The sequence below is a fragment of the Heterodontus francisci genome, chromosome 29, assembly GCF_036365525.1.
Source record: "Heterodontus francisci isolate sHetFra1 chromosome 29, sHetFra1.hap1, whole genome shotgun sequence".
Classification (NCBI taxonomy): domain Eukaryota; kingdom Metazoa; phylum Chordata; class Chondrichthyes; order Heterodontiformes; family Heterodontidae; genus Heterodontus; species Heterodontus francisci.
This window is the reverse complement of record NC_090399.1, coordinates 55,863,426-55,876,193: the sequence shown is the minus strand read 5'-3', so window position 1 is coordinate 55,876,193 and position 12,768 is coordinate 55,863,426. Positions and strand designations below refer to the sequence as shown.

Sequence of the window (12,768 nt, the reverse complement as noted above, 5' to 3'; positions counted from 1 at the left end):
AGGAGGGTGGGGGGGGGGGTGGGGAAATACTAAAAAGACTGGCTATGCTTCAGGTAAATAAGTCCCCTGATCCGGATGGCTTGCATCCCAGGTTACTAAAGGAAGTGGGGATGGAGATAGCAGAAGGGTTTGCATAATCTTCCATTCTTCACTGGATATGGGGGAGGTGCTAGAGGACTGGAGAGTGGAAAATGTGACATCCTTATTCAAGAAAGGTATTAAGGTCAGTCCTAGCAACTACAGGCCAGTTAGTTTAACATCAGTGGTGGGTAAGGTTTTCGAAACAATAATTAGGGAGGAAATCAACTGAAACTTGTAGAGGTTTGAGTTAATTAAGGATAATCAGCACGGATTTGTAAAAGGCAGATCAGATTCAATCTCATTGATTTTTTTGATGAAGTAACAGAGAAGGTTGATGAGGGAATGTGGTTGATGCTGTTTTTATGGATTTTAATAAAGTGTTTGATAATGTACACATAAAAGGCTGGTTAAAAACATTGAAGCTCAGGGAATAGGAGGGTCAGTGTCAAATTGGATAAAAATATTGGCTTAAGGACAGAAAACAGCGACTTACAGTAAATGGTTGTTTTTCAGACTGGAGAATGGTAGACAGTGGTGTTTCCCAGGAGTCAGTTCTGGAACGACTGCTTTTTTTTTGCTAAATAGAAATGATTTACATCTTTTAATGCAGAGTAGAATTTTGAAATTTGCTGATGACACCAAATTTGGAGATGTGGCAATCTTTAAGGATGACATGAACCACCTGCAACAGGACATAGACAGGCCAGCAGAATGGGCTGACAGGTGGCAGATGGAATTTAATACTAACAAGTGTGAAGTGATGCATCTTGGCAGAAGGAATAAGGAGAGACAATATAGACTTAATAGCACAGTTTTAAAGAGCGCAGGAAGAGGGACCAGGGAGTGGACATATTGAGAGATTGGTTAGCAAAGCATATGGGATCTTGAGCTTCATAAATAGAGGCATTGAGTACAAAAGCAGGGAAGTTATGCTGAACCTTTATAAAGCACTGGTTAGTTTAGTTTAGTTTAGAGATACAGCACTGAAACAGGCCCTTCGGCCCACCGAGTCTGTGCCGACCATCAACCACCCATTTCTACTAATCCTACATTAATCCCATATTCCTACAGTATCCCCACCTGTCCCTATATTTCCCTACCACCTACCTATACCAGAGGCAATTGCTAATGGCCAATTTACCTATCAACCTGCAAGTCTTTTGGCTTGTGGGAGGAAACCGGAGCACCCGGAGAAAACCCACGCAGACACAGGGAGAACTTGCAAACTCCACACAGGCAGTACCCAGAATTGAACCCGGGTCGCTGGAGCTGTGAGGCTGCGGTGCTAACCACTGCGCCACCCCAACTGGAGAATTGTGTCCATTTCTGGTCACCACACTTTAAGAAGGATGTGAAAGTCCTGGAGAGGATGCAGAGGAGATTTACCAGAATGGTCCCAGGGATGGAGGATTTTAGTTACAGGTTAGGTTGGAAAAGCTGGGGTTGTTCTGCTTAGAGGAAAGGAGTTTGAGGAGAGATTTAATAGAGGTGAACAAGATTATGACAAGCATAGATAAGTTAGACAAGGAAAAAACTGTTTCCATTAACTAATGGTACAAGGTCTAAGGGACACAGATTGAAGGTTTTGGGAAAGAGATACAGGGTGAATATGAGTAAGAATATTTTTTACACAGTGGGTGTTAATGACGTGGACCTCGCTGCCCACAAGGGTGGTGGAAGTGGAGACAATCATTGATTTCAAAAGGAAATTGAAGGAAATAAACTTGCAGGGCTATGGGGGAGTGGGACTGACTGGTTTGCTCCATGGAGAGCTGGCATGGATTCGATGGGCCAAATGGCCTCCTGTGCATCACTCTCTAACTAACAGGAGCAGAGGTAGGCCATTCGGCCCCTCAAGCCTGCTCCGTCATTCAATAAGTTCACGGCTGATCGAATTGTGGCCTGAACTTCACTTTCCTGCTGCAAACTCCACACCCCCCACCACCCATAACCCTTCACTCCCTCGTAGATCAAAAATCTGTCTAATTCAGCCTTGAATATATTCAGTGACTCAGCTTCCACTGCTCTTTGGGGAAGAGAATTCCAAAGATTAACAACCCTCTGACAGAAGAAATTCCTCCTCACATTACATTCCTACATGAAAACAGTGTCTCCATTTCAAAACTACTTCATTGGCTATAAAGTGCTTTGAGATGTTCTATTGTTGTGAATGGAGACATGAAAGTCTTTCTTTTTCTTTACATGTAAATGTCAAACACTCCCAGGTGAGGTCTGGGCAATGTTTATACGAGTTAAACTCGGCTCAAATCAAAGGCCAAGCCTGATGGCAGATGGTGAAATGCTCCCAGTATCTGGTTACACTCTCACCTCAGCAAAATCCTGGACTAATGGGATTCTCAGTAAAGATCCTCACCTTTCCAGTTATTGTTGATGATTCCTGTTTTCTCCCGTCTCCAACACCGAGGCTCTTGGTTCCAGCAGAACTGCTCTGGGGATCCAGTGACATTTCTCCAATCCCAGTTAGTGTGGCAATGATTCAACTTCTCTCTCTCTCTCCACCTTCCTGAGATATTCCACACGCCAAGAAACTATCAATAGAAAAATGATTCATATTAATCCCAGAACCTGTAACTGGAATACAATGGGACTGTTTTTATAATTATGACTGTATTTAATGGCAATTTATTTGTAATTAATGAATTGGCTTGAATTTATAACTTTTGTTATGAAGTTGGTCTTTTCTGTCCTTTGTCCTGTTTATCAGGACTGAACTCACTCCAGTGTCAGGTGTCACACCAGCTCCTCCCACACCGACATCCCAGTGATGGGGCGTAACCAGGGGCAGGAACCTGTCAGAAGCCAATCACACAGCAATAATGTCACAAAGCAGCCAGAGCCCCTCCCACTCGAGGTGTCACAGGATCACATGACCAGTCTCTGCTCCTGGTGTGCAATGTCACTGGACATGAACATCAATCAGTCCCGTCTCCAACCCCACTCCCATCATAGAATGGTTGCAGCACAGAAGGAGGCCATTCGGTCTGTCATGTCCATGCCAGCTCTCTGCAAGAACAACTCAGCTGGTTCCATTCCACTGCCCTGTCCCCATAGCTCTGCATTTTTTTCCTCTTCAGGTTCTTATCCAATTCCCTTTTGAAAGTCCTGACTGTACCTGCCACCACCACTCTCAGGCAGTGAATTCCACTTCCTAACCACTCGAAGTGCAAAATAAGTTTTCCCTCAACTCGCAGTTGGTTCTTTTGCCAGGGTCTTCTTCTTCTCTTCCACCAACAGGAACAGTTTCTCTCTATCTACTCTGCCAAGACCTCTCATGATCTTGAACACCACATCAAATCTCCTCTCAACCTTCTCTCCCACAAGGAGAACAGCCCCAGCTTCTCCAATCTATCCACGTAACTGAATTCCTTTACCCCGAAAACCATTTTTGTAAATCTTTTCTGCACCCTCTTCCTAAAGTGCGGTGCCCAGAATTGGACATAATACTCCAGTTGAGGCCGAACCAGTATTTTATAAAGGTTCATCGTAACATCCTTGCCTTTGTACTCCATGCCTCTATTTAGAAAGCCCAGGTCCCATATGTTTTTGAACCCCTTTCTCAATCTGTACTTGTCATCATCAACCATTTATGCACATCTACCCCCAGATCTCTCTGTTCCTGCACCCTCCTTAGAATTGTATCATTTATTTTATATTGCCTCTCCCTATTCTTCCTAAAAACATATACCACTTCACAAAATCACAGAATCACCAAATTGTTCGAGTGCAGAGGAGGCCATTCGGCCTATCGTGTCTGCACCGGCTCTCTGAATGAGTAATTAACCTAATACCATTCCCCTGCCTTCTCCCCGTAACCCTGTACATTCTTTCTTTTCAGTTAACAGTCTAATTCCCTTCTGAATGCCTCAATTGAATCTGCTTCCACCATTCTCTCAGGCAGTGCATTCCAGATCCTAACCATTCGCTGTGTGAAAATGTTTTTCCTCATGTCACTTTTGCTTCTTTTACCAATTACTTTAAATTTGTGCCCTCTCATTCTCCAATCTTTCATGAGTGGGAACAGTTTTTTCCTACCCACTCTGTCCAGACCCCTCATGATTTTGAATACTTCTATCAAATCACCTCTCAGCCTTCACTTCTCCATGGAAAACAGTCCCAACGTCTCCAATCTGTCTGCATACCTGAAGTTCCTCATCCCTGGAACCATTCTCCTGAATCTTTTCTGTACTTTCTCCAAAGCTTAATATCTTTCCGAAAGTGCAGCGCCCAGAATTGGACACAATACTCCAGCTGAGGACAAACTAGTGTCTTTCACAAGTTTACCATAACCTCCTTGCTCTTGTACTCTATGCCCCTATTAATAAAGCCCAGGATACTGTATGCTTTATTTCCCACTCTTTCAACACCTTCAATAACTTATGCACATATATACCGAGGTCCCTCTGCTCTTTATGATCAGCCATGATCATACTGAATGCCGGTGCAGGTTCGAAGGGCCGAATGGCCTACTCCTATTTTTCTATGTTTCTGTATTCTCTCTCCATGTTCTTCCTACCAAAATGAATCACTTTACATCTCTCTGCATTGAACTTCATCTGCTACTTGCCTGACCATTCCACCAACTTGTCTTTGTCCTTTTCAAGTTCTACACTATCCTCTTCACAGTTCACAATTTTTCCAAGTTTTGTATCATCTGCAACTACTGAAATTGTGTCCTGTACACCAAGGTCTAGGTCATTAATAATGATCAGGAAGAGCAAGGGTCCCAACACTGACCCCTGAGGAACTCCATTACAAATCTTCCTCCAGTCCAAAGAACAGGCATTAACCACTAAATCTGTTTCCTGTCACTCAGCCAATTTTGTATCCATGTTGCTACTGTCCCTTTTATTCCATTAGCTATAATTTTACTGACAAGTCTGCTGTGTGGTACTGTATCAAATGCCTTCAGTCTTCTCTGTATGAAATGTCATCTGCCACATGCCTGCCCATTCCACCAGCCTGTCTATGTCCTCTTGAAGTCTATCACAGTCCTCAAAGTTCACAATGCTTCCAATTTTTGTGTCATTTGCAAATTTTAAAATTATGCCTTGCACACCCAAGTCTCGGTCATTAATATATATCATGAATTATAGAGTGATATGGCACTGGAGATGTCCATTCAGCCCATCGTGTCTGTGCTGGCTCTTTGAAAGAACTTTCCAATCAGTTATACACACCTGTTATTTCCACGTTGGCTGCAATTTTTTCAACTTTAATTATTCGTCCAATTCCCTTTTGACAGTTATTATTGAATCTGCTTCCACCACCTCTTCAGACAGAACATTCCAGATCATAATAATTCACTGTGTAAATTACCATTTCCTCATGTTCCTTCTTGTTATTTTGCTAATTACCTTCAATGTGTGTCCTCTGGTTCCTGACATTCCTGCCATCAGAAACGATTTCTCCTTATTTACTCTTTCAAAACCATTCATGATTGTGAACAACTCTATCAAATATTCCCTTAACCTTCTCTGCTACAATGAAAACCACCCCAGTTTCTCTAATCTTTCCACATAACTAGGATTATATTGGATACACAGCACAGAAACAGGCCATTCGGCCCAGCCAGTCTATGCCAGCGGTTATGCTCCATTCGAGCCTGTTCCTGTCTTTCCTCATGTAAATCTATCATCATTATCCTCTATTCCCTTCTCCCTCCTATGATTCCCATTAAATGCATCTACAGTATTTGCTTCAACCTCTCCCTGTGGTAGCGAGTTCCACATTCTCACCACTCTCTGGGTAAAAAAGTTTCTTCTGAATTCCCTATTGGATTTCTTGGTGACGATATTATATTGATGGCCTCGAGTGATGTTCTTACTCACAAGAGGAAACATTCTCTCTGGATCCACTGTATCACAACCTTCCATCATTTTAAAGACCTCTATTAGGCCACCCCTCAACCTCCCTTTTTGCAAAAGAAAAGAGACCCAGTCTGTTCATCCTTTCCTGACATGTTTACCCACACATGAAAATAAGGAAATGGCAGATTTGGTGAATAATTACTTTATGTCAGTCTTCACAGTGGAGGAAGATGATAATGTACCTGACATTCCAGGGAAACTGATGTTGAATCAGGGACTGGGAGTCACTTAAGTAAATGAGTGTACCGAAGGCTCGAGTTCCTGATCATCTGGATCTCTGGCAGCAGGTCGTCCATCTTCAATGTGTGTGATGGGTGTGACAGGAGAGGGGCATTCTGATCAGTCAGGAACTCCCAGACTAACTGAAAGAGAGAGAGGCTGCAATCAGAAACACACAATGAGGGATATCCAATTAGAGTGCACTGAGCCCCACAGAGCACAGGAAGATCCCAGGCTCCATTCCCAGCCTGTGCTATGTGACATGCTCAAAGCTGGTGTGGTACCAAAGCCCAAACACAGAGTACAGGAAGATCCCAGGCGCTATCCCCGCCTTGTGCTGAGTGATCTGACTCCAGGGGGTTTGAACAGTTGCTGCAGCTCCTTCACTGGCAGGACTGGGGATCTGCAGCGTGACATGTTTACATCGGAATCTGCCATTGGCAACCCTGAGCTGGGGATTTACAACCGGGCGAGGCGGAGATTCCCGGCCCTAAACTCCTTCCCTCTTCTGGTGCCTCGTAGCTGGGTCATGAGCCTGGCCAAGGCTGGGGGACTGAAATCGCCACCAAAACACAGACAGCCGCTGCCGCTCTGCCCAGTGTGTGATCAGTCCGCGAACAATCCCCACCCTTGAGCCAAGCTGGAGGCCAATCAGGGTGGACGTTCAGAGACCGGCACGACCTCAACCAATGGGAAGGGATAATAATATGAGCGACATCTCCTGCAACCATTCGGATTGTCGGGTTGAGTGCGTGACAGCTCCATGATCCAATCGAAATGCAGTCTTTCTGTCTCCGCCAAAACAAGCGGCGCTTCAAAACCTGACCAATCACAGCGCGGCTTTGCTCAGCTCAGTTCCGAAGAAGGGTCACTGACCCGAAACGTTAACTCTGCTTCTCTTTCCACAGATGCTGCCAGACCTGCTGAGTGAACCCAGCATTTCTTGTTTTTGTTTGCTCAGCTCAGCACCGCCTCTCAATGTGTGTGACCGACAGCTCGTTAAACCAATCAGTAAGCTGTACTGCTGCATACTACCCAATCAAAGAACAGCGTTGCTGTTAAATTCCTGCAGCGTTACTCCCGTCCAGAGTCAATGCATCACACTTGGCTGAACGTCATTACGTCATGCCGCTCTGACGATCTTTCCCGAACAGTTTGCTGCAGATGCTGGAGGCGGGGCAAAGCTCCTTAAAGCGAGTCTGCACAGAGAATTGCTGTTGTGCAACCATATTTCACTGTTGTCAATTGAAGCGCGAGCTGAACTGCGGGAAATCAGTGAATGAGAGGAGATACACCCGGGTACAAAGGGAGGTGAAGGAAATGGGGGAAGGAAGGATGTGAGGTAGAGAGATGGTGGATTGGAGAAGCAATTCCAGAGTTTAGGGCTGAGGCAGCGGAAGGTTAAAATCAGGGATGTTCAAGAGAGCAGAATTCGAGAGGCAGAGATACCTCAGAGGGTTGAGGGGGTGGAGGAGATTACAGAGATAGGGAGGGGCGAGGTCATGGAGTGATTTGAAAACAAGGATGAAAATTTTAAAGGATTTGGAAACACTAAACCCAGCCACTCGAACTCGAGAATGGAGCAGATTCCATTCCTTTTTCAGTACAAACATCTTCTTTTCCCCAATTAGCCTCACAGCTCCAGCGACCCGGGTTCGGTTCAGGTACTGCCTGTGCGGAGTTTGCAAGTTCTCCCTGTGACTGCGTGGGTTTCTTCCGGGTGCTCCGGTTTCCTCCCACATGCCAAAGACTTGCGGGTTGATAGGTAAATTGTCCATTGTAAAAATTGCCCCCAGTGTAAGTAGGTGGTCGGAGAGTTGAGGGATGGTGGGGATGTGAGGGAAAATGGGATGAATGTAGGATTAATGTAAATGGCTGGTTGATGGCCAGTGCGGACTCGGTGGGCCGAAGGGCCTCTTTCAGTTCTGTATCTCTCTCTGACTCTATCTATAAGACATTGCTTGACCGGGAGATAATTTTTTTTAAAAATTCATTCATGTGATCTGGGCGTCGCTGGCCAGGCCAGCATTTATTGCTCATCCCTAATTGCCCTTGAGAAGGTGGTGATGAGCTGCCTTCTTGAACCGCTGCAGTCCATGTGGGGTAGGTACACCCACAGTGCTGTTAGGAAGGGAGTTCCAGGATTTTGACCCAGCAACAGTGAAGCAACGGCGATATAGTTCCAAGTCAGGATGGCGTGTGACTTGGAGGGGAACTTGCAGGTGGTGGTGTTCCCATGTATTTGCTGCCCTTGTCCTTCTAGTTGGTAGAGGTCACGGGTTTGGATGGTACTGTCTAAGGAGCCTTGGCGTTTTTCTGCAGTGCATCTTGTAGATGGTACGCACTCCTGCCACTGTGCGTCGGCGGTGGAGGGAGTGAATGTTTGTGGATGGGGTGCCAATCAAGCAGGCTGCTCTGTCCTGGATGGTGTCGAGCTTCTTGAGTGTTGTTGGAGCAGGCTTTGAGGAGTCAGGAGGTGAGTTACTTGCCGCAGGATTCCTAGTCTCTGACCTGCTCTTGTAGCCACAGTATTTATATAGCTACTCCAGTTCAGCTTCTGGCCAATGGTAGCCCTTAGGATGCCAATAGTGGGGGATTCAGCGATGGTAATGCCATTGAATGTCAAGGGGAGATGGTTAGATTCTCTCTTGTTGGAGATGGTCATTGCCTAGCACTTGTGTGGCGCGAATGTTACTTGTCACTTATCAGCCCAAGCCTGGATATTGTCCAAGTCATGCTCCATTTCTACACCAACTGCTTCAGTATCTGAGGAGTCGCGAATGGTGCTGAACAGTGTGCAATCATCAGCGAACATCCCCACTTCTGACCTTATGATTGAAGGAAGGTCATTGATGAAGCAGCTGAAGATGGTTGGGCATAGGACACTACCCTGAGCAACTCCTGCACTGAAGTCCTGGAGCTCCTATGATTGACCTCCAACAACCACAACCATCTTCCTTTGCGCTATATATGACTCCAACCAGCGGTGGGTTTCCCCCCTGATTCCCATTGACTTCAGTTTTGCTCGGGCTCCTTGATGCCATACTCGGTCAAATGCTGCCTTGATGTCAAGGGCAGTCACTCTCACCTCACCTCTTGAGTTCCGCTCTTTTGTCCATGTTTGAACGAAGGCTGTAATGAGGTCAGGAGCTGAGTGGCCCTGGCGGAACCCAAGCTGAGTGTCACTGAGCAAGTTATTGCTAAGCAAGTGCCGCTTGATGGCACTGTTGATGACACCTTCCATCACTTTACTGATGATTGAGAAGAGGCTAATGGGGCGGTAGTTGGCCGGGTTGGATTTGTCCTGATTTTTGTGTACAGGACATACCTGGGCAATTTTCCACATTGCAGGGTAGATGCCAGTGTTGTAGCTGCACTGGAACAGCTTGGCTAGGGACGCGGCAAGTTCAGAAGCACAGGTCTTCCGTACTATTGCCGGAATATTGTCAGGGCCCATTGCTTTTGCAGTATCCAGTGCCTTCAGTCGTTTCTTGATATCATGCGGAGTGAATCGAATTGGCTGAAGTCTGCATCCGTGATGCTGGGGACTTCAAGAGGAGGCCGAGATGGATCATCAACTCGGCACTTCTGGCTGAAGACTGTTGCAAATGCTTCAGCCTTATCTTTCGCACTGATGTGCTGGGCTCCTCCATCATTGAGGATGGGGATATTTGTGGAGCCACCTCTCCAGTTAGTTGTTTAATTGTCCACCACCATTCACGACTGGATGTGGCAGGACTGCAGAGCTTAGATCTGATCTTTTGGTTATGGGATCACTTAGCTCTGTCCATTGCATGCTGCTTACGCAGTTTGGCACGCAGATAGTCCTGTGTTGTAGCTTCACCAGGTTGACACCTCATTTTGAGGTATGCCTGGTGCTGCTCCTGGCATGCTCTCCTGCACTCTTCATTGAACCAGGGTTGGTCTCCTGGCTTGATGGTAATGGTAGCGTGGGGGATATACTGGGCCATGAGGTTACAGATTGTAGTTGAGTACAATTCTGCTGCTGATGGCCCACTGCGCCTCATGGATGTCCATTTTTGCATTGCTACATCTGTTTGAAATCCATCCCATTTAGCACGGTGGTAGTGCCACACAACACGATGGAGGGTATCCTCAATGTGAAGCCGGGACTTCGTCTCCACAACGACTGTGCGGTGGTCACTCCACCCAATCCTGTCACGGACAGATGCATCTGTGGCAGGCACATTGGTGAGGACGAGGTCAAGTATGTTTTTCCCTCTTGTTGGTTCCTTCACCACCTGCCGTACACCCAGTCTAGCAGATATGTCCTTTAGGACTCGTCCAGCTCAGTCATTAGTGGTGCTACCGAGCCACTCTTGGTGATGGACATTGAAGTCCCCCACCCAGAGTACATTCTGTGTCCTTGCCACCCTCAGTGCTTCCTCAAAGTGCTGTTCAACATGGAGGAGTACTGAGTCATCAGCTGAGGGAGGGCGGTAGGTGGTAATCAGCAGGAGGTTTCCTTGTCCATGTTTGACCTGATGTCATGAGACTTCATGGGGTTTGGAGTCAATGTTGAGGACTCCCAGGGCAACTCCCACCCTACTGTATACCACTGTGCCACCACCTCTGCTGGGTCTGTCCTGCCGGTGGAGCAGGACATATCTGGGGATGGTGATGGCAGTGTCTGGGACATTGTCTGTTCAGTATGATTCCGTGAGTATGACTGTGTCAGGCTGTTGCTTGACTAGTTTGTGGGACAGCTCTCCCAACTTTGGCACAAGCCCCCAGATGTTAGTAAGGAGGACTTTGCAGGGTCGACAGGGCTGGGTTTGCCATTGTCGTTTCCGGTGCCTAGGTCAATGCCGGGTGATCCGTCCGGTTTCATTCCTTTTTATTGACTTCGTAGCGGTTATATACAACTGATTGGCTTGCTAGGCCATTTCAGAGGGCATGTAAGAGTTAACCACATTGCTGTGGGTCTGGAGTCACCTGTAGGCCAGACCAGGTAAGGACAGCAGATTTCCTTCCCTGAAGGACATTAATGAACCAGATGGGTTTTAAGCCCCATTAATGACAGCAGTTATCACTGGTCAGACATGATCATCACATTGGAAATCCACCAGCAACTGTGTCCGGAGGGCTGGAATCTGTCATTGTTGCCCCATCCTCTCCCAATCCTGCTGGAGGTGCTGCAGTGCAGGGTTTATTCCCAGTTGCTACAGCTATCAAACACCACACCCATAGCGCTGCTGCTGGGTGGTTGTAACTGTGTCAGAAAAACTAGTTGAAGCTCGTCACGGAAATCCTAGGGGGCTTCGCCCAGAGCTCTGCAGTGAATGGGTTGTGTGCGCCTATAAAGGTTCACTGGCCGATTGGTGAAAGCCATCGACCTTTCATTGGGATTGTGCTTTGCTCATGTGCACACACCTAACATGTCAATATCGTTAATGACTAAGGCACACAAAATCTCCCTGGCACGGTAAACTCAATGAGTGTCCTTCCTCATCACAGTAGGATCGACAGTGACCCTCACTCTCAGGTCAAGAGTACCCCAAAAAATCTCTGAGTAAACCCAGCCAAAAGTTTCGATGCTGGTGTTCGTTTTGATGGGACGGTCACTCGTCTTAATGGTCCTTAACTCTCTAGACAAGGCCTCAGCCTCCTCCCCGGTTGGACACGTAGCTTGAGTAAAGTCGTCTGAGAAAACAATTGCCGTCCCTGGGAATGACTGTTTTCCAGTGTGGGTCCACATTAACGGGCCGCACTCTCTGCGATGGGATCTCTGGATACATCCCGTCAGTATTATCTTCCTAGCTGGGCTGTCCCCGGTCTGTTAATCATATTAACAGTATTAAAATAGTGTTAAGAGCTTAATAATGTGACGGGACTGAATTAACAGTGCGTTGTTGCCGCCAGTGTGCATCTGAGGTCACTCAATTTTTCTGCTAACTTCTGCTGTTCTAATGCATGCTGGTACGTTTCTTTGATAAAAAGTTAATTTGACTGTTCTTTTTCTTCCTGGAGCTTGTCATCTCTCAAATATCCACGCTATGCGCACAAATGGGCCACATATTGCAATGGATGCTTCCTCTTTTTGAGTTACACTTGCCCAGATTAATCTCTTCTTGACCCAATCAACTGCTTTCTTGTTCAAGCCCCCTTCGGACTTGCAAGAAATGAGACCAAATCACGGGCTGACAGCTTCTCTAACTCCCTGCCCCTGGCACATTAACCACAATTATCTATACACAGTCCCTGATCACTTCACTAATCACACAAAGGTGATCGGTCACGTGCCATTGGAATCCACTTACATGGAATAAACATTAAAAATAAAGAAAATAATCTTCTCAATTCTGGCTGGCTTGCCATTTGTTATAAATTGAGTGAGGGAGACAGTTAACCATTTATCCCCTTTTCCCAAATTCTCAAATGACTCGAGGTGATAACCTTTAATGGCAACTACTTGCCCAATGTGGCAGGTTGACTGCAATTGTTCAGTGCAGTGCATATCTGTTGTAATCAGGGACTAAGAACTAAGTATTTAATTTCTGTTTTACAATACGAATTTTTAGTGGTTTAGGGGAAGGGCTAACATGGCATTGATGGAATA

General features: G+C 46.3%; 1 protein-coding gene across 3 annotated transcripts in view; it reads right to left on the bottom strand.

Moving 5' to 3' along the window:
• LOC137346329 (uncharacterized) overlaps positions 1–7,291 on the bottom strand; it is a 538,211-nt gene extending 530,920 nt beyond the window's left edge. The window contains exons 1-4 of one of the 3 annotated variants that reach the window (XR_010968702.1): positions 7,065–7,291; positions 6,152–6,331; positions 2,456–2,630; positions 489–658 (exon numbers count right to left, since the gene is read on the bottom strand). The gene's annotated coding sequence lies outside the window, so the exon portion shown is untranslated. Of the gene's footprint in view, positions 1–488; positions 659–2,455; positions 2,631–6,151; positions 6,332–7,064 lie in introns of those variants that run through there. The other 2 variants (XR_010968703.1, XM_068009819.1) reach the window with 2 other exon arrangements.
• Positions 7,292–12,768: the final 5,477 nt, after the last annotated feature.